The sequence below is a fragment of the Dasypus novemcinctus genome, chromosome 27 (genome assembly GCF_030445035.2).
Source record: "Dasypus novemcinctus isolate mDasNov1 chromosome 27, mDasNov1.1.hap2, whole genome shotgun sequence".
Classification (NCBI taxonomy): domain Eukaryota; kingdom Metazoa; phylum Chordata; class Mammalia; order Cingulata; family Dasypodidae; genus Dasypus; species Dasypus novemcinctus.
This window is the reverse complement of record NC_080699.1, coordinates 28,334,692-28,357,145: the sequence shown is the minus strand read 5'-3', so window position 1 is coordinate 28,357,145 and position 22,454 is coordinate 28,334,692. Positions and strand designations below refer to the sequence as shown.

Below are 22,454 nucleotides of genomic sequence, written 5' to 3'. Positions count from 1 at the left end.
CAGGCCCCACTCTAGGCGATTCATAGGCACATTAAGAAACACTGGTATAAGTAATATATTATGGGAACATAAAAGAGAGAAAAATACCTTTTGGAATTATGACCGTGGAAGATTTCAAAAGAAGATGATACTGAGATGGACCTTGGAAAACAGGTACCTAGGGATATGTGTAAAGACTTGGAGGTGAGAAAACACTTGGTGGGTTGGAAAGCAAGGAGTAATTCACTAGACCAATGCAGTATGGGGTAAAGTAGATTAAGTAGAAAGATACTTTAGGGCTAGATTACCATACTAGGAATTTGGGTAATTGCAGTATTATAGTGTAGCTATAAAGATGTGATTGCGTCATGTTTAAATACAAACAATACTCTTATAGTGTAATATACTTTATGTTCAGAGCTTTTTACTAGACCTATTGTTTGGTTAAGTCCTTACAGGAACTGTGTGTGTTAGGGGGCATTGCTGTATCTGTTGGGAGGCAGAATAGGGACAAGGTTAAGAAAGGCTTTTATTGTAACACTTTGAAGGTATAGTTCCATTGCCGTCTGACTTGGATTATTTCTGGCAAGAATTTTGTGGAATTAGTTTTTTTTCCCTTTTAGGTAATGTATGTGTCCTTTTTTCTCCACTTATAAAATTTTCTTTTTGTCACTCACTGATTTGTAGCAATTTGATTGTGATATGGCTTGATGTTTGGGAAAATTTCAACCCTATTCTGAAATTTAGGCAATCATGCATAAAATACAGGATTCCCACATACCACCCTATTATTAACACCTTGTATTGGTGTGAAAAATGTTACAATTGATGATAGCACATTTTTATAATTGAACTATTAACTATCGTCCATGGTTTAACTTAGGGTTCACTGTTTGTTTAGTGTGCATCCATGAATTTTTAAAAATTCAGCTATAAGAAGAAAAGAAATTGGTATGCATATAACAACATGGATAAACCTTGAGGACGTTACATTGAGTGAAATAAGCCAGATACCAAGAGACAAATAGTGTATGTTCTCACAAATATGAACTAAATATGATGAATAAACTGATGGAGGTAAACCTCTAGAGTATAGGTTACTAGGAGATAGAATGTGGGATGAGAATGGGAGCTGATGCTTAATGTATGTTGAATTTTCAATAAAGTTTATTGTAAAAGTGTGGGAATGAATAGAATTGATGGTAACACATTAGAGTAAGTATAACTAACACTGGTGATTTATAAATGTGATTGTGGCTGAAAGGATAGTCTGGGGGTGTGAGAGTCAATTGAAAGGAAGCTAGAGAATAATTGTAGGGACTGCATAACAATGATTTTGGTGGTGGGTGAAGATTATGGTTAATAGTATAAATATAAGAATGTTCTTTTACAAAATGTTAAGAATATGGTGATATACAGAAAATTATAACTAATGTAACTTATAAATGATGGCTAACAGTAATATTGTAATATTTTTGCAGCAATAGCAAAGAAGATATTTGATCAATTCTAAGGGACAACAAAAGGGCGATATCAGGCAATATGGGATTTTTCCTTTTGGAATAATGAAAACATTCTAAAATTGACTGAGGTGATGACAGCAAAACTCTATGACGAAAATGAGAGCTACTGAGCATAAACTTGGAATGGATTGTACAAAACATGGGGCTGTATAACATAGTGAATCCTGTGGTGGAAGATGAACTATGGAACATATATGAGGATATTTTCCCATGAACTATAATAAGTGTGTAATACTAATGCAGGGTGTTAATAATCGGGTAGGTTGGGGAAAAATACACCAAAAGTAAGGTATTGGCTATAGTTAGTAGTAATATTTTGACAACGCTCTTTCATAGTTGGTAACAAATGTTTTACAACAATACAAGGTGTTGGTGGAGTGATGTATGGGAGCCCTGTATGATGGTATGCATGTTTGTTTAATAACATCACAACTTTTACTATACCCTTATTTATGGATGTTCATGTATGAACAATATACTTCAATAAATTTTTACCATATATACAATAAGACATTTACCATATATACAATAGAACATTTCCCTCTTTAATCACATTCAGATATATATTTCAATGCTGTTAATTACATTCACAATGCTGTGCTACTTTCATGCCCATCAATTACCAAAACACTCCATCATATAGAATATGAACCCTGTGCTTTTGTTTATTTATTTATTTATCTCTCTCCCCTTCCCCCCCCCGCCGCCCCAGTTGTCTGTTCTCTGTGTCTATTTGCTGCGTGTTCTTCTTTGTCCGCTTCTGTTGTTGTCAGTGGCACGCAAATCTGTTTGTTGCGTCATCTTGTGTCAGCTCTCCATGTGTGCGGCGCCATTCCTTGGCAGGTTGAACTTTCTTTCCCGCTAGGCAGCTCTCCTTACAGGGCGCACTCCCTGTTCGTGGGGCTCCCCCAAGCGGGGACATCCCTGCATGGCACGGAACTTCTTGCGCGCATCAGCGCTGCGCGTGGGCCAGCTCCACACTGGTCAAGGAGGCCCAGGGTTTGAACCGCGGACCTCCCATGTGGTAGATGGACGCCCTAACCACTGGGCCGAGCCCGCTTCCTAGAACCCTGTACTTTTAAACCTTAACTTCCCATTCCCTATCTCCTATCCCCACCCCATCCCTAAAAACCTTTATCCTAGATTCTGACTCTATGAGTTTGCTTATTCTATTATTTCAGATTGGTGAGATTATATAATATTTGTCCTTTTGTGTCTGGCTTATTTCATTCAACATGACATCTTCAAGATTCATCCTTGTTCACACATCTATCAGGACTTTATGCTCTTTTAAGGTAGAATAAATTTCATTTATGGATATACCACATTTTATTTATCCATTGATCAGTTGATGAACACTTGGGCTACTCCCATATTTTGGCAATTATGATAATGCATGAAATCAGTGTGCAAATATCTGTTCAAGTCCCTGCCTTCAATTCTTTTGGGTATATTCTTAGAAGTGGGATTGCTGGATCATTTGATAATTATATACTTTATTTTCTGAGGAGTCATCAAACTGTCTTCCACAGTGGTTACACCATTTTACATTTCCACCAACAATATAATGAGTGTTCTTGTTTCTCCACATCCTCTCCAACACTTTCAATTTTCTGTTTTTAAAATATTAGCCATTCTAGCAAGTGTGAAATGGTATCCCATTGTGGTTTTGATTTACCTTTTCCTAATAGCTAATGACGTCAAGCATCTTTTAATGTGCTTTCTGGCCATTTGTATATCTTCTTTGGATAAATATATATTCAAGCCTTTGCCCATTTTTTTAATTGAGTTGTTTACCTTTTTGTTGTTAAATTGAAGGATTTCTTTATATATTCTGATATTAAATATCAGATATGTGGTTTCCAAATATTTTCTCCCATTGTGTATGTTGTTGTTTTACTTTCATGAAAAAGTCCTTTGAGACAGATACATTTAAAATTTTTTAAAAATTAAAAAATTTACCCATTTTCTCTTTTTTTTTAATGGAACTTTTTTTGGTCTTTATTTATTTTTTTAATATTACATTAAAAAATATGAGGTTCCCATATACCCCCCACCCCTCTCACCCCACTCCTCCCCCCATAGCAACAATCTCCTTCATCATCATGAGACATTCATTGCATTTGGTGAATACACCTCTGAGCACCACTGCACATCATGGTCAACAGTCCATATCATAGCTCACACTCTCCCACGTTCCACCAGTGGGCCATGGGAGGACATACAATGTCTGGTAGCTGTCCCTGCAGCATCACCCAGGACAACTCCAAGTCCCGAAAACGCCTCCACATCTCATCTCTTCCTCCCATTCCCCACACCCAGCAGCCACCATGGCCACTTTCTCCACACCATTGCCACATTTTCTTCGATTACTAATCATAATAGCTCATGAATAGAATATCAGTGAGTCTACTCTAATCCATATTCGATTCCTCCATCCTGTGGAGACCTTGCAATGGTTGTGCCACTCCACATTTATATCAAGAGGGGGCTTAGATTCCACATGGATGCTGGATGCAATCCTCCTGCTTTCAGTTGTAGGCACTCTTGGCTCCATGGTGTGGTGGTTGACCCTCTTCAACTCCATGTCAGCTGAGTGGGGTAAGTCCAATAAACCAGAGTGTAGGAGCTGAAGTCTGTTGAGGCTCAGGGCCTGGCTATCATATGGTCAGTCCAGAGATTCAGGTCCTCTGGGTATATATTAAACCCCACCACCAAATACAGTTCTGGTAAAAGTTACAGGAGAGGCTTGTGAAAAAAGATCACACCTGAGTCCAGCCCCATACACAGAAACACAAACTCCAAAGAAGGGCCAACTGACATGGCACTGAACTTCATCTGCCATGTCCATAGAACCTGTGGGTCTCTGTAGCTCTCAGAAGAACCAATACCCAGGGTTGTATCTACTTTATCTGTCTCTGGGACTCTGCTGAGGTGTGCATAAGGGCAACCCCTCTGATAACTTCCTGGGTCTTTTTGGAGACTCATAGCCATATAAACTCATTTGTCCTTTCCATTTCCCCCTTGATCCAGGTCAAAAAGCATTTTTAACTCCTGGTATTATATGTAGACTGAGATATTCTGCTGGTCAGAGTTGACCCTTTTATTCAAGGTCATTTTCTAGTTACATCATCAGTTGGTACTTGGTAGTAATCCCTCGGTGCCAGGGAGGCTCATCCCCAGGAATCATGTCCCACGCTGGGGGGAAGGCAATGCATTTACATGCCATTTTCTCTTTTGTTGCTTATGCTTTGAATGTAAAATCTAAGAAACCATTGTCTATCACAAGGTTGTCTTCTTGAAGATTGATAGTTCTTGTTCTTTTATTTAGATCTTTGATTCATTTTGAATTGATTTTTGTGTAAGGTTTTGGGTAGGGGTTCTCTCTTTTTTTTTTTTTTTCTTCCAAATGGAGATTCAGTTTTTCCAGCACCATTTGTTGCAGAGGCTATTCTTTCCCAATTGAGTGGTCTTTGCCCCCTTGTCTGCAATAAGTTGGTCATAAATGTTGATTTCTGAGCTCTCAGTTCAACTCATTGGTCTGAGTCATCCTTGTGCCAGTACCATGCTGTTTTGATTACTGTGGTTTTGTAATAAGTTTTAGATGAGGAAGTGTGATTCCTCCAACTTTATTCTTCTTTTTCAGATTAACTTTAGTTATTTTGGGCCCTTCAATCTTCCATATACATTTTTTAAAAAAATTCCCCTACTGCCTAAGATGGCTCCCTTGTTTGTCTGCTCCCTGTGTCTGCTCGTTGCAGCATTTGCTGGTTGTGGCATCTGCTTGTCTTCTTAGGGGGCACCAGGAACTGAACTCAGATCCTCCCATGTGGGAGTAGGGTGCCCAACTGCTTGAGCCACATCTGCTCCCTTTTCATGTACATTTAATAATTGGCTTTTCTATTTCTGCAAAGAAGGTTGTTGGAATTTTTATTGGGATTGCATTGAATCTGTAAATTGCTTTAGGTAGGATTGACATCTTAATGATATTTAATATTCCAATCCATGAGCATGGACTATCTATCCATTTATTTAGGTCTTCTTTGATTTCTTTTAGCAGTGTTTTGTAGTTTTCTGTGTACAAGTCTACTATGTCCTTGGTTATATTTATTCCTAGGTGTTTGATTCTTTTAGTTGCTATTGTGAATGGATTTTTTTTCCCTGGATTTCTTCATCTGATTACTCATTACACATGTATATAAACACTACTAGTTTTTGGGTGTTGCTCTTGTACTTCTCTACTTTGTGAAATTCATGTATTAGTTCTAGGAGCCTTTTTGTGTATTTTTCAGTTTTTTCTTTGTATAGGACTTGCCATTTGCAAATAAGGGAAAGTTTTAATTCTTCTTTTCTAATTTGGATGACTTTTATTTCTTTTTCTTGCCTAATTGCTCTGGCAAGACTGCCAGTATTATGCTGAATAACAATGGTGACAGTGGGCATCCTTGTCTTGTTCATGATCTTTTCCTGAAAGGGAAAACTTCTAGTCTTTTAACATTAAATAGTATGTTAGCCTCGGATTTATCATATATATGCTTTATCATGTTGAGGAAGTTTCCTTCTCTACCTAGTATTCTAAGTGTTTTTTATCAAGAAGGGGTGCTGAATTTTGCCTAATGCCTTTTCAGCATCAATTTAGATGACTGTGCCATTTTTTTCCTTCATTGTGCTAACATAGTGTATTACGCTAATTGAGTTTCTTATATTGAACCAACCTTACATATCAGGGATAAAGTCTGCTGGATCATGGTGTTTAATTCTTTTAACAAGCAGTTGGATTTGGTTCGGTAGTATTTTGTTGAGGATTTGTGCATCTATATTCATAAGATATATTGGTCTATAGTTTTCTTTCCTTGTGGTATCTCTTTCTAAGCTTTGGTATGAGAGTGAGGTTGGCCTAGTAGAATGAAGTAGGGAGCATTCCTTCCTCTTCAATTATTGGAAAGTTTGAGCAGAACCGAAGCTAAGTCTGCTTGGAATGTTTGGTAGGATTTTCCTGTGAAGCCATCTGTTTCTGGCTTTTCTTCATTGAAAGGCTTTTGATTACTGAGTCAACCTCCTTACCAGTAGTTCGTGTGTTTCTAGAATTTTTTCCGTTTCATCTAGATTATCTAATTTGTTGGTGTACAGGTGTTCATAGTATTCTCTTATAGTCCTTTTTATTTCTGTGGGATTGGTAGTTATATCCCCTTTTCATTTCTTGTTCATTTCATTTCATTATTTGTGTCCTCTTTCTTTCTTTGTCGGTCTGTCGATCTTAATGTTTTTTTCAAAGAACTAACATTTCATTTTGTTGATTCTCTCTATTGTTTTTCTTTGTTTCCTATTTCATTTATAATATTTGTTCTTTTCTTTCTTCTGCTCACTTTGGGTTTAGTTTGCTCTTCTTTTTCTAGTTCTTCCAGTTTTGAGATTAGATCTCTGATTTGAAGTCTTTCTTCTTTTTTTTTAATGTAAGCATTTAGAGCTAAAAATTTCCTTCACAGCACTACCTTTTTTTTGCATCTCATAAGTTTTAGTATGTTGTGTTTTCATTTTCATTCACCTCAATATATTTCCTAATTTTGCTTGTGATTTCCTTTTTAATCCATTGGTTGTTTGAAAATATGTTGTTTAATTTCTACATATTTGTGAATTTTCCATTTCTCCCTCTGTTTTTGATTTCTAGCTACATTCCATTGTGGTCAAAGAATACAACATAATATGGTTTCAATATTATTGAATTTATTGAGACTTGTTTTGTGACCTAACATATGGTCTATCCTGGAGAATGATCCATGAACCCGAGAAGAATATGTATTTTATTTTTGCTGGGTCAAGTGTTCTATACACGTCTGTAAGATTTAGTCGGTTTAGAGTATTGTTCAAGTCTTGTCTTTCCTTACTGATCTTCTGACCAGATGTTCTATCCATTATTGAAAGCAGTATATTAAAGTCTCCTATTATTAATGAACCAGTCAATTTCTCTCTTCAAAACTGTCAGTTTTTGCTTCATATATTTTGGAGCTCTGCTCTTAGGTGAGTATGTATTTATAATTGCACATTTTCTTGTTGACCTGTCCACTTTATCAGTAAATAATGACCATCTTTCTCCAATGTACCTGTTTTCAACCTAAAGTTCATTTTATCTGATATTTGTATAGCCTCCCCAGCTCTCTTTTGGTTACTGCTTGCATGGTATATATATTTTTCCATTCTTTCACTTTTAACCTACTTTTTTCTTTGAATTTAAGTTGACTGTCTTGAAGTTGGGTCATGCTTTTCTTTTTCTTTTTTTCCCATTTCACCAATCTCTGCCTTTTGACTGGAGAGTTTAATCCATTTGCATTTGAAATCACCACTGATAATTCAGGACTTTCTTCTGCCATTTTGTTATTTAGCCTTTGTATATCTTACACAATTTTTTCCCACCCAATTTTTCCATTAATGCCTACTTTTATACTTATTTGATTTTTTGTGTTGTTTTATGTTGAGTTCCTTCTCTTTTCTATCCAGATATATTTTCATCTATTTTCCTTGTGGTTACCATGGAGTTAATATTTAACATACTAAATATATAATAATTATATTTGGTTTGATAACTATTTAACTTCAGTAGCATAAACACATTTTTTCCTATACCCCACCATCACCCCACCTTTGTTTTACTTACCAGCTATGTCTTTGTGTATTATAAGTCCAAAATCATAGATTTATCATTAATTTTATGCATTTGCATTTTAGTACCTGTAGAAAACAAATAGAATTATATACCAAACAATATATGACAATTCTACTGGCATTTATACCACAAGTCTTTGTTTGTTTATGCCACTTTGAATCACTGTCTAGGTGCTTTCTTTTTGTCAGAAGAACTCTCTCTAGCATTGCTTGTAGGGCAGGTCTAGTAGTGATGAACTCCCTCAGGTTTGCTTATCTGAGAATGTCTTAATCTGTTCTTCATTTTTGACAGAAAATCTCACTAGATATAAAATTCTTGGTTGTAAGTTGTTTTTTTTTCCCAGCACTTTAACAATTTCAACTCACTGGTTTCTTGCCTCCATAGTTTCTGATAAGAGAGAGGCATTCGATCTAAATGGGACTCCCTTGTATATAACATGTTGCTTTTCTCTTGAAGCTTTCAGTACCTTCTCTTTGTCCTTTGCATTTGATCATGTGATGAAAATATGACAGGGTGTATTTTTCTTCATGTTTATTCTGTTTGGTGTTCTCTGGGCTTCTTGGATGTGCATATTCATGTCTTTTGCTAGGTTTGGGAGGTTCTTTGTCATTAGCACTTTGAATATTCCTTCTGCCTTCTTCTCTCTTTCTTCTCCTTCTGGGACTTCCATAATGTGTACATTGGTATACCTGATGGTGTCCCAGAGGTGCCTTAGGCTATTTTCACTTTCTGAATTTTTATCCTCTTCCTGTGGATGGATAATCATTATATTTTTCTTTTTTTTTTTTGTCTTGTACTCTTTTGTTGGACACTGTACCCTTTAGTATTTAAAAATGTTAAATCTGGAATTTATTGTCTAAGATGTCCGTTTCTTATTTTGCAACCTGCTGGTGCTGAGACAGAGGCTTTCGTGAGCTTCAGCCCTCCTGTCAGGAAGGTCTGCCCAAGGTGAATGGAGGGTGTAGGGTTCTCCCCATCTTCTTTTTGTCCTGGGGTTTTGCCTGTTATGTCTTTTGCAGTTCCCCTGTTTACAGGAGTTTGGTTGTCCCCTCTGTTTCCCAGGAGACAGCCCTCCCTCTCTTGGGTGTTCAAGTTGGCAAGGCTTTTCCCAGGCCTTCTGCCTCTGTAGTTTCCTTTACTCCTTTCATTGTTTCAAGCTGCTTTTGCCTGATGGGCAAATTCTGGGAGGAGGGGCACTCCAGAAAGGATTCTCTCACATCAGTCGTTCTCAGCTGAAACAGGGCCAGGGACCCACAAGGGGGCGCAGACGTCTCCACAGTGCCCTGAGGTGGGAGTCAAGAACGACTTCAAGTGCTTCTATTAATTCCCCAAAGCTGAACTTTATTGGCCTGCTCGGTAAAGGCATCTCTTTTACCAACTGTCCCCCGCAGCCCTGATGAAGTGTCCTTAAGTCTCCACTGATACCACCTATCTGGGGTGGTTTGTAACAATGGCAGCCACCGCCTTTGTCTGGGTGGGTTGAAACCATGCCTGCCCTCAGAACCAGGTCCCAAGCAATCCAAAATTGCTAATTAAAAGCTGTGGTCAGTGATTGGCTGTACTCACCCCTGGTGTTGGGGAAGAGAGTTTTTATGTCCTTTTCTGTCACCAGTGAGCAAGCCAGGCACTGTACCCCATGGCTGCCTGCCACAAGAGGAATGGGTACTGGTAGCTGCTGCATGGAAAGAGCAATTTACAGTTCTTTACTGTAATTTATTAGCCTCTTCTTCTCTGGGTACTGCACAGTGTTTCTTTTGACCTCCAGGGTTTCAAATTAATTGTTTCAGACAGTTCTTGCATGTTTAATAGTTGTTCTGGTGGAAGGACTGAGTCTTGAAACTCCCCACTCTGCCATCTTCCTACAATTCTCTCGTTTTATGTTTTCTTTTAAATCAAAGACAATCCTTATTGGTAAACTGTGATCTGAGGACCCAATACAACCCAAGTATTTTTCTGTATGGCCTGCAAGCTGAGAATGATTTTTCCGTTACTAAAGGGCTTGTAAAACAAAACAAAAAATAAAGAAAAATATGTGATAGAGACCATATGTGGACTGCAAAGCCCAAAATATTTGCTCTGGTCTTTTCCAGAACAAGTTTGCCAATTCCTGCTCTAAATTATTGAGTTTCTATATTATAGCTATTTTAAAACCCTTGTCTGCTAATTCTGTTATGTCTGTTATTTCTGGATCTTTTTCTATTGACTGATATTTTTCTCCTGTTCACTGTTTCTTCACAAGCCTATTAATTTTTTACTAGATACTAGATACCATGAATGTCATGCTGAGTGTTTGCATTGTGTTGTTTTCTGTTAAAATGTTTTGGTGTATTTTGGTATACTGCTAAGTTATTTATGGATCAACTTGATACTTCTGAGGGTTTACTTTGGTACTAGTTCAGTCCTTCTAATAAGGTGTGACTTTGTTGGTGCTCTTGAGCAGTACCCTGCATATTTAACAAGGTCTCTCCTTTCTGGTTAGTGGATACTCAAACATCTCCTAGGCCTGTGTCTCTCACATAGGGCCTCTTGGCTGTTATCTCCCTGGAAGTTAGGTGATTTTCATCTTGCCTCGTGGAGTTTCACCTTACACATGTGCAGGTTAGTGTTCAGCCAAAGACTTGAGGCAATTCCTATGCAGATTTTTTTTTTTTTTTTTGGGGTACTGGGCATGGAACCCAGGATCTTGTACATGGGAAGCAGGCACTTAACCATTGAGCTACACCTGCTCCCCCTATGTAGATTTTTGGAGCTCTTTCTTTGCAGAGGTCCTTCCTTTCCTATACTCTGCCCTACAAGTTCCATCTTCCTTAGTGCCTCTGAACTCTCGTTTTGACTTTGTAACTCAGGAAAAACCTGGGGCTCTGCTTGGGTTCCCTGTGTAGCAGCCTGGATGTTGTTTCTAGGGAGAAAGATGGGCCAACACTGGGCTCACTGGCTCTTACCTTCTCTCATGGGTACAGTCCTATGCTGGCTATAGTTCAATGTCTGAAAATAGTTGTTCATGTATTTTGTCTAGTTTCTAGTTGTTTACAGTTGAAAGGGCAGTTACTCTTTCATGCCAAGAACATGTGACGGACAAATACATTTTCTTAGTTCTGATTCTGCACTTACTAGCTATGAACTTTATGCTGGCCAGCAGACTCCCTGAGCATTGGTTTCTTCATTTTTATAACAGGAATAATAATAGGACTATTTGTGATGATTTGATTGAGACAGTACAGGTCAAATATTAGTATGGTGTCTGGAAAATTATACGTGTTAAAACACAGGATAGCTTTTTTTTTTCCTTTTTAGGAGGTCCTTGGGATTAAACCTGGGACCTCATACATAGGTAGAGGGTGCTCAACCACTGAGCTACACCCACTCCCTGACAGCGATTTTTAACATCTCTCTTTTTTTTTTGAAGGGGGAGGCTCAGGGAGATGAAGCAACTTTTCCAATACCACACAGCTAGTAAGTAGTAAGGTCAGTCTCTCTCCCAGGAATTCTGATTCCTGTTTTGTGTCAGCACTGACCATGGCTGGGTCCTCCTAAAAATGACTGAACCACAGGAACCAGAGAGTCGAAGTGTCTAAGAAAGTGCTGCATTTGTTTACAAAATGAAAGGGTCTTAACCGCCATTTGATCTGAATGACGCTCAGAAAGACACAAGCTCACACTGCTTGTTGGAGGCAGATACTGCACAATGGTGAGGAATGTGCTAACATTTAGAACAAGTGGCTTTCTTCCTATTGAGTATTCAGTTATGCTGAATTCTTCTACTAATTGGTTCAACCTGTATGGTTCTAATTGTTCCTTCTTCCCACTCTGACTCCCACCCCAACTATAGCCATGTATCAGACAGACCTACTCTACCCTTTTGCAGCTGCCTAGCATTCCCAGTTGCTGTTGTGAAGTATCATTTAGTGCCCTGAATGGATAGTCAGGTTTTGACAGGGCATCTTAGTCAGAGGGCTCAGCTGTCTCAGGCATGGGTGCCAAAAGGGGTATCAGAATTGGGCTTTGGTTGTCCTATGGCTGAAACTCTGGAGATAGGTCTGACAGATTCCAGATGCAGAAAGAGTGAATAAGATTGATTTTGATTTCGATCCTAATAACTGTCACTTATTAGATGGATGGCAGTGGGCAGGTTTCATAATCTCTTTCATCCTCAGTCTCTAATCAGTGAAATGATGAAAACATGGACTTTGTGAGATGAGACGAGATAACGTATGTAGAGCACTTATCACGTGGAAAAGGTGAGTTAAATCTTAGAAGTCCTTCCCCTCAAATAAGAGGGAACCTACCTACGTCTGAAGTCCAGCATCTCCTCCCCAATGTCCATTCTCTATCTTCCCAAGATTCCTGCCTAGTTAGGAGCCTGGCACTTGTGCTGTTGGCCTCCTTCACTCGTAAACACAATCCTGGACAGAGTTCAGTCTAGAAAACAGAAAATACCTCAGTTTTTAAGCCCAGTGAATTAAACGCTAGGAATTTGCTAAGTAGAAATTGGATGAATGAAAAGACAACGAAAGAATAGCAAGATAATACTGAGATTGGAAATCAGCAACCACCCCTAGGATTGCTCCCCTAGGAGAGGAACAAGCTTAGGGGAACGGTCACGTGGAGTTGGGGCTGAGACAGTAGAGGAAGGTGTTCTTCTCTTGTCGGTGACTTAAGAGTTCACGGTAGGGGCTCTGTAGAACTGGGACTCAGACAGCTGATGGGGTACTGCTCAGCTGGTACTGATATCTCTGAAGGGTCCATGTTAATGTTGATGTTGGTTCTGTGAGGTTGGAAAAACCAGGAAACTGGATCAATTGTTACCCAAATTAACTGCCACTGCTGAGATGAAGAACTTTTGCTTGGGTAACACTTCCAGAAACAGCCAGTAAACAGGAATGAAAAAGCCCCTTCTCCCTCCTCCAGCCTCACAGTCTACTGGTAGAGCCCAAAAAGAATTCCCCTGGCAAGTGAGAAATGAGGTTTTTTGAGTTCAAGCCCCAGCATCACACATTAGAGTCTGGAAGAGTAGGTTTGAAGCTGAGAGACAATAGCTTAAAAACTAGCACAAATGACCTGCACAATAATCCCTGACCTTTTTCTTATCTCCTTGGCTTCTGACTCCCAGATTCGTTTCCTGATTACAAGCTTGCCTTAATGTTAGGACTTGATATTTAGTCCCATTTATTCAGCCCTAGTATTTGGGATTCCTGTCTTGATTATGATTTGTATTAGTCAAGACTCTCTTAGGTCATGTAACAAAACCCCAACCTGACCTATCGTAAACCAAAAGAGGCCTATATTGGATGACGTCACCAAGAAGTACAGGGTGCAACTGGGGACAACTAAAGCAAGACTACAACACTTCTGGGCTTCCTCCTCTGCCCCTGAGCTGGTTTTCTTGACATTTTGGTTAATGCTGTCCTGGTGTAGGCAGACTTCATCACATGGATGGGGCTTGGCAGTCTGCAGCTCTGGGCTCACAGCCTCACCCCTGAGTAGGAAGGTACGGAAAATTCTAAGGAATGCTGTTTGTCTAGGCTTGGTCCTGGATCCTCTTCTTTTTTTTTTTTTTTTTTGTTTGTTTGTTTTTTTACTTTATTTATTTATTTTTTAATTTTTTATTGACTTTGTAATAATATTACATTAAAAATATATATGTGAGGTCCCATTCAACCCCACCCCCCCACCCCCCCTCTCCCCCCCCCAACAACACTTGTTCCCATCATCATGACACATCCATTGGATTTGGTAAGTACATCTTTGGGCACCTCTGCACCTCATATACATTGGTTCACATCATGGCCCATACTCTCCTCTATTCCATCAAGTGGGCCCTGTGAGGATTTACAATGTCCGGTGATTACCTCTGAAGCACCACTGGATCCTCTTCTTGGATCAGGGAATGAACTATTGTGTGTGTGGCTTAGTTTAAGTATTCTATCCACCCCTGTGAATTAGTGGGACCGCTAAAAATGATTGAGGGTATTGGGGAAACAAAGTCCGTAGTTGTCAATTATAATATTCAGTTGTCTATTCAAGTATAGACAAGAATTCTCTCATTATCCATGTAGAAAAATGACATAATTTTGTGCACAGATAGGTCTGTTCTGGGCAGTGCCTTGGTTTTAGTGTTATATCTGTGGACACCATGTAGTTAAGTGTCAAGATGGCATTGATACAGGGTTCCTGTGATTTCTGCCATTGGGTTGTTAGGGTACTCTATAAATAATATCCCCATTTACCTTTTACTTTTTTATTTTGTTTTACTTATTTATTTTTAATTAGAAAAGTTGTGAGTTTACAAACAGGCATGATGTACAGGACTCCCATCCATCACCCCACCACCCACACTTTGAATTGTTGTGGAACATTTGTTACAAATGATGAAAGAACATCATCAAAATATTACTGCTGCCTATAGTCTATGGCTTACATTTGGTGTATTTTTTCCCAAAACCACCCTATAGTTAACATCATGTATTAGTATTGTACATTTGTTATATGGTTCTTGAGAGGCTGTTCTCAGATTTGTTCTGTTAACCACAGTCCATCCTCCTCCACAGGGTTCTCTGTGTCATATAGTCCCATGCTCTGTACAATCCATCCAAAGCATACACTGAGTTGTCAGGTAGATAGAAGTAGAAACATCAGCTTTATTACTCATGGAACTGCTGGAGAACATGGCTTAGGAGAGTGACAACTAACACTGAACTTGAGAACTAGGCAGACTGAACACCCAGGCTCGGGCAGTGCTGGATACTTGTAGACCCCAGCCCTGCAGGGCAGACCCTCTACTGCTGGACTTAGCTCAGGCCTGGAGAACACATGTTCTCTGCTGGTGACTGACCCCCAAAAGAGAGACAGACTGAGCTACATAGGCTGTGCCCCTATCCCCAGACCTACCAATGAGAAAGAATTCCTGTGCCCATCTAGACAATGGAAGACATGACAATGGTCTCTTTTTTATTTTTTATTTTATTTTTTGACTGTGGTCTCTTTAAATCTCAGATTTACTGACATACTTAAAAGGTGGGCCATCAGGAGACTTGAATCTCTGGACCGTCCATGTGACACCCAGGCCCTGAGCTTCAGCAGACTTGCAACTCCTACCTTCTGGATTATTGGACTTACCCCGGCCAGCTAACAGGGAGGTGAAAAAGTTCGACCACCACACCAAGGAGCCAAGAATACCTACAACTGCAAGCAGGAGAATTGTATCCATCACCCATGTGGAATCTAAGCCCCCTCTCGATATAGAGGTGGAGTGGACATCACCATCCCAGGGTCCACAGGCTGGAGGAATAGAGTATGGATTAGAGTGGACTTACTGGTATTCTACTATGGAACTATTGTGATTAGTAATGGAAGAAATTGTAGCATTGATGTGGAGAAAGTGGCCATGGTAGCTACTGAGGGTAGGGAGAGGGAAGAAGAGTTATGATGTGGTAGCATTTTCAGGACTTGGAGTTGTCCTGGGTAGTACTGCAGGGACAGATGCTGGGCATTGTATGTTCTGCCGTGGCCCACTCTATTGACTGGGGAGAGTGTAGACTACAGTATAAACCATTATCCATGTGGTGCAGCAGTGCTCCAAAATGTATTCACCAAATGCAATGAATGTTCCATGATGTTGAAAAAGATTGTTGATGTGGGAGGAGTGGGGTGAGGGGGTGGGGGTTCTATGGGGACCTCGTATATTTTTTGAATGTAACATTTAAAAAGAATAAAGGGAGAGAGAGAAAAAAAAGGTGGGCCAGGGCCACAGAGGTAAAGAAATACATCCTCAGGCTTACGAGGAAAGAGTCAGTATAATAACAAATACATATGAAACCAGTGACAATGTGTAAGGTGTAGTGGGATATTTCAAAAGAAGTGTGGAATATGCAGGCTTAACTGCTACCTCTCTTAATTTGCCCCAGGGCTGCTAATATAAAGTACCAGAAATGTGTTGGCTTTTATAAAGGGGATTTATTGGGGTAAAAGCATACATTTCTGAGGCCATGAAATGGTCAAATCTGGGGATCAGCAGAGATGCTTTCTCAGGGTCATGCCACATGGTGAAATAAGATAATTTCTGCTAAGGTCCCTGCCTTCCCCTCGAGAATCGACCATCACCCCAAGCCCAGCTATAGGCATCCAGACATGAGGCTTGTCTCTTTCTGGGCCTTTTCTCTCAGTCTCTCAGGGTTTCTCTGCCTTTCTGCAGCTGTAGGTGAACTTGGACTCTCCTCTCACATGGTCAGCTCAAATATGGCAGAGCTCCCTTTTCCTGTCGCTCGTTTTCTCTGTCTCCACTTATATCAGACCCAGCAAGGGGGCGGAGACCCAAGCTGGTTCATGCCTCAATGAGGCAGTACAATCAAAAGGCCCCACACCCACAGAAATGGATCAGTTCAAAAACATAATCTCTTTCTTTTGGGATTCATAAAAGATTTTCAAACTGCCCCATGGGCTAATCATATAAAGGAGGAGATAAGAGTAACACACAAATTTATTTTATCAAGAAGTTTCTTGATAAATCAGTTTCCCATTAGAGATTAGAAGAGTGAGCTGTTCCACATGATCCAGCTCCACTCAATCCTCAGTTCTCACCCTCCCACTCTCCCTCTCTTCCTTCCTCCTTTCTCTCTCCCGCGTCTTATTTGTCTGAATAAATGGGCACCACCCATCTCTCTCATCTTTCCCCAGACATTAGACTCTCTCTGATACTACCCCACCTCTTCAACTGGTGTAATCACCACATTGTCTTGCTGCAATTGTTGTTTCCTCTGCTTGGGAGACTATTTGCCCAGATACTGGTCAGTTTACTTTTACTCACTTCAGGTGAAGCCTTATGAACAAAAACTTTTCCTGAGTCATTTATTTTCAAGGGCATTCACTTCGCCTATGCTTCTTATCCCCATTCCCTGCCTTTCTCCCTAGACTTATTTCCATCTCATGTGCTCTTCATTTTGTGTGTGTTTGGGCATGTGTTTATTCTCTGTCGGCCTCCCTCCACTGAATTTAGTCCCAATACAGGTGATTTCATTGGCTGATTTATTAACTGCTGAATCCCCATTGCCCAGTAGTTTCCCAGTGAATATTTGCTAAATTTTAGTTCCTCTTTTATTTCTGCCTCTAACTTAAAGGCCTCCCTCCTCCTTTCCAAGGCTAATCTGCCTGTTTGTATTTCTTCCTGCTTTCTCTAGACCAACCTTCATTTAAAAAAAAAATCTCTATGTCCCCTACACTCCTCTTCAACTTGAATTTCCTCTGCCAACATTCTCAAATCTGTATTTGGGTGGGCGGGGGGGGAGGAGGAAGGGAAATGGTGCTTAACCCCTATACCATATATTCTCTCAGCTACCTCATTTATCTTTTTCCTTTCACTCCTAATTTCTAGAAAGTGATATTTTCCCTTACTGTCATCATGTCTTTCTCTTAAACCCCATCATTATATAGTATGTAGTTCTATCATTGCACTAAACACTCTGGTCAAAATTGCCGAGGACTACCTGTTAGTAATTACAAAATTCAATTTTGATGGTTTTCTTTCTCCTTGGTCCTTCTGCAACAATGAATACCTTTGGAACTCCTGGAATTATCTTCTTTAGCTTCCATAATACTGTTCATTCCAAATTCTCCATTTAGCTTATCTAGGCCCTTGTTCTCCTCCCACTTTCACTACTACCTCCATTTTCAAGCACCTGCCTCCCCCTTACCCCCTGGTGCTGCTGTACCCCATAGTTCTGTGTTTGCTCCTCTCCCTGTCTCAGTTGACATTAAACACACTCCTCTTGGAGATGCTTCGAACACCACTCTGTACTCAAGTTATTTCTAGCCCCGTTCCTAACCCTGCATGTCTGAGGGAGGGGAGAGGGCAACATGTATAAAACTAAACTAACTTTTATTTCCTTAATTGACTGACGTTCATAAACACTTCCTCTTGTGAATTATTGTAGGGTTCCAGGCTTAACCTCTGAAATTACCCTTGTCTCTTCCTACTTCCTTGTCTCCCATTTCCAGGTGGTTACTAAGGTCAATGGCCCTTTCTTCCTGATAATTCCTACATTGGTTCATCCCTTTCTATTTTCACTGCTGACTCTTTCATTTGCACCCTTGGTTTTTTGCTCCTGGACTGTTTTATTAGCCTTCTATTATGAGATTTTGGACCATTTTGCTCTCTAATTCTTCCTATAAGATACTACCCGACTATTAGTCTCAAAATGCTATTTTGAAAATGGCACTATCCTAACAAAATTATTCCTATGATATATATATATATATAGATATTGACCCAAAGGGATGTCCCTAGTAAGTTTTTAGGTTAAAAGAATTAGTTGCAGACTACTGTTCATAGTAATATGCTATTTTCTAATTAATGAAAACTCTGTTTGAATATACTTGTTTTTGAATGCTTGTATGAGCACAGAAAGAAAGACGGAAGAGTAGATACTCTGAACTATTAACATTAATTCATTGATTTCTTGGGTAGTGGTGCTCAAATCTTGATTTCACATTGGACTCATCTAGAAAACTGTAAAAAGAATATGAAGATTTAATTAGCCTGGGTTGTGGCCTGGGCTTCAGAATTTTAAAAAGCTGTTCATGTCAGTCTAAGGCATTAAGAACCAATGATAAAGAGGATTACCCTGGCTGAAGGTGGGCGAAGGTGGTGCTAAAGTGATTTGAAAGTGTGTTCCCACACATATAAATCCATGTCATACAAAGTCGGTCAAGATTTCCCATAGCTAAAAATGTACTACTGGCCCTGATTTATCACATGAGCAGAGAAAAAGGAGTTTGGCTTAAAAATATATTATGGGTGATCTACAACAGCAATTGGATAATATTATCTTTATATAGTACATATAATCTCACTGTATAACACAGCTACACACATATATGCATATATACATATATGCTTGTTAGTTGATTCTTATAAAGAATTCACTTGACTATTTTGGAAATGAATAACTTTGAATTACCAGTGTTTTTTTGTTTATCTTTTATGTTTTTAGAATAAAACCACCAGTAAGAAACCAATGGCTGGAGCCTGGGGAAAATTTTCCAGTGCTATCCTGGTAGCAGACACCAGAGGGAGGACAGTTGAGTATTGCTATCTGATTCAGAGGAAAGATTGATGGAATTTTGCTGAAGAGTATATGGGGGAATGTTACCTGATATTCACTAATTAGGACTCCATGTTCCCCTGTGATTTCTTTTTCTTAAAGGCAAAGACTAAAATATAGGCATGAAACTCTAAAGAGACAACTTGAATCATATTTCACAAGGGGCAGGTCAACCAATGAATTGAGGTAAATCAGCCAAGAGTTCATTGGTCTTATTATGGAGACCCTGGAAACAAAGGCTTAGGACTAAGTTTACTCAAACCCATAGAGCACAGATTAGGCTGAGAAGCCAATGGCACATTTTCCTCCATTTCAAGTTTAGAAACTTTGCCTCTATTCATCTGATTTGACTTGGACTCTTCAGTTTCTGATTAAACATTCTCAACAATGTGTAAAACATTGAAACTGGAAGCTCCACTATCTATGTAAGATATACACACACACAAATGAGTGACAGGAGGTATTTGGTGGGGACATATGGTCTCTGTGAAAAGGAGAGGCTATCTGTTTCAATTTCCAGGACATCTTACTACTTCATTTTTAGAGCCCTTGAAGATCTGCGATGTTATTAAGAAGTATAGGAGAGGGAAGAAGAGAGTGGGGGCATTTTCAGGACTTGGAGTTGTCCTGTGTGGTACTGCAGGGACAGATGCTGGACATTGTATGTCCTGCCATGGCCCACTGGGTGGGCTGGGGGAGAGTGTAAACTGCAATGTAAACCATTATCCATGAGGTGCAGCAGTGCTCCAAAATGTATCCACCAAATGCAATTCAAGTCCCACGATGATGAAAGAGGTTGTTGATGTGGGAGAAGTGGGGTGAGGGGAGTGGGGGGTATATGGGGACCTCATATTTTTTAATGTAACATTAAAAAAAAAAAAAGAGAGAGAGAAAAAAAAAAGATGCACACAGACACTATGGCCACCAGGATGGATCTATTCAGTGTTATACTGTGACTGGTTTGTCTGGACTTGCAAACAATGATGGTTAAATTTTCAGGAATTTTGCTTGCTGGTGGTTAAACATGGTCATTCTTAAAATTAATTACATGAACTTACAATTAAATGAACTACATTAAAAACAAATAATAAATACTAATTACTCATAGCTTCCTACTTATTCATTTTTCATTTTATCTAAATTTATTGCATTTGTGTGATGGAAATACTATATAATGATATTCTACTGCTCATCTCTTCCTAACTGCATTATCTGCATTCAGTGATATAATGTTGGTAGATTGAATTTGGGCATGCCGGACTCCAGGGCAAGACAGTAGGCTCACATGATGGCTTTGCATGCCGTGAGTTAAGGTGTAGCCGAAGAACCCTGGGTTTAGGGTACAGCACCGTTTGTAGCAAGCAGTAGGCAAGCCGTTCTTCCCTTAGTCCCACTGTCACTGCCTATGTGACTAGCTACCAAAATGACCATGTCGGAAGAGGGTTAGGCCACGCAATATGGTATACATCCTTTATATCGGTACTATACATCATTTATATCAGTAAAATTTTAATAAATACATGGATATATGATATGTGTATATATCTATATGTGCTGCCCAGCACACCATGGGATGTGTTCTATTGCAGTTTCTTGTTAACAAGATAACCTGGACCCAGAAGTCGGAAGATAGGAAGAGAAGAGAAGAAAGAATTTCTCAGTGGGCTCTGGATCATAAATCCTGAAGAAATGGAGGGAAAAGGGTCTTGATACATGAGGACTCAATACTAGACAATATACGCACGTGGGGAAGCAATCTGAGCTGAATACATTTCCTTCCTTTGACCCGTAAACAGATGTGGGCATCTCTCTGAGATGTGAACACATATAACCATTCTGAAGGTCTGAGTTGCCTGCAGCAGCAGCAACAGTGGAGGATGGGGAGGGGGGTGCTGGAAGAAAGTAGAGGATCCCTTGATTTTTTCCCCCTTTCTCTGCAAAATATCTAATTTACTTGTTAAATCCAACCTCACATTGTTTATCCAGACTGCCTATTTTTTGGTCCTAATTGATACTAATTAAAATCAAAATAAAATTACGGCTGCAGAACTTGGCTGGGGTTTTGATTCATTGCCAGCATGCCCACCACCAAGGAGGGTTACTATATAAGCACTCTCATTTCCAAACTCCAGGTATTTTAATAGGCTATGCATGTGAATGAAAAGATTAAAAAACACTACAACCCAGTTTCTAAAATTTCTTTCTAGCTGTTATTCTGGAACATAACAAAAATAGAGCCTAATTAATTCCATCATGAGACAGAATCTTCCATTCAGAATCAAAAAATAAACTTGGTACATGTGAATAAAAGCTTACGTGAACCTGGACTGGTTAAATCAATTGCTTAGCATTTGGTGCTAATGAGGCTGGACTCCTGGGTTCTGTCCCCCTACAGACTGGTTATCTTTACCTGGAGAAAAACTCTGATCCACAATTAGGAAGACAATCCAATTGGCTGAGTCATTTTGCAGGTGCAATAATTGGTCACTTGGGGACTGGGCAAGAGTTTATGAATGTTTCAAGGCAAATCAATCAGCACCACTCTTGGAAAATACCCCAAAAGTACACCTTTTATTGAGGGTAGGCCATTAATATCCCTTTGGTTTGCTATAATACACTCTACTGTAGCACTGAGTGGAGGATACAGTTCTGTCTTATATCTTATCCAAAGGAGATTGTTGGAAGTATCAAAAGGTCATGAGGTATAGTAGGAAAAAATATGAGACTTCGGTTTAGTTGTGGGGATACTATATTTACTGGTTTCTACTATATGCTAGAAGTACTAAATGCTTTACCTTTTCTCATTTAATCTTCATAAAAATCCTGTGAGGCAGGTACTTCTACAACCCTGTTTCCTAGAGAATATATTAAGTAATTCACCTGATGTTACATAGATAATAAGTGAATGAACTGGTATTTGAGTTTTTAGATCTGTAGAGCTTCAAGACTTGTAATATTAACTACTCTACCATGCTATCTTTATACTAGCTAACTTGTGTTTAAATGAAAGTTGCTTAACTTCCTCAGGCCTGGTTTCTTCTTGTAGGTAAAGGTGGTAATAATGCTTACCATTCACAATTGAAGTGTGCAGAGATAATGAGACAATGTAGATGGATAATAAAAGTTTGTGCAAATGTCAAGTACTATAATTCTAATATTGGCATGAATCTTAGAGCATTATACAGAGAGATCTAC

The 22,454-nt window shown here is 39.3% G+C and overlaps 1 long non-coding RNA gene across 3 annotated transcripts in view; it reads left to right on the top strand.

Annotated features, from left to right (window-relative positions):
• Positions 1-21,245, top strand: part of LOC131276349 (uncharacterized) — a 33,087-nt gene extending 11,842 nt beyond the window's left edge. For 2 of the 3 annotated variants that reach the window (XR_009183861.1, XR_009183862.1), the window contains exon 3: positions 15,157-20,357. This is a non-coding gene — a long non-coding RNA (uncharacterized lncRNA). Of the gene's footprint in view, positions 1-15,156; positions 20,358-20,848 lie in introns of those variants that run through there. The other variant, XR_009183860.1, reaches the window with a different exon arrangement.
• Positions 21,246-22,454: the final 1,209 nt, after the last annotated feature.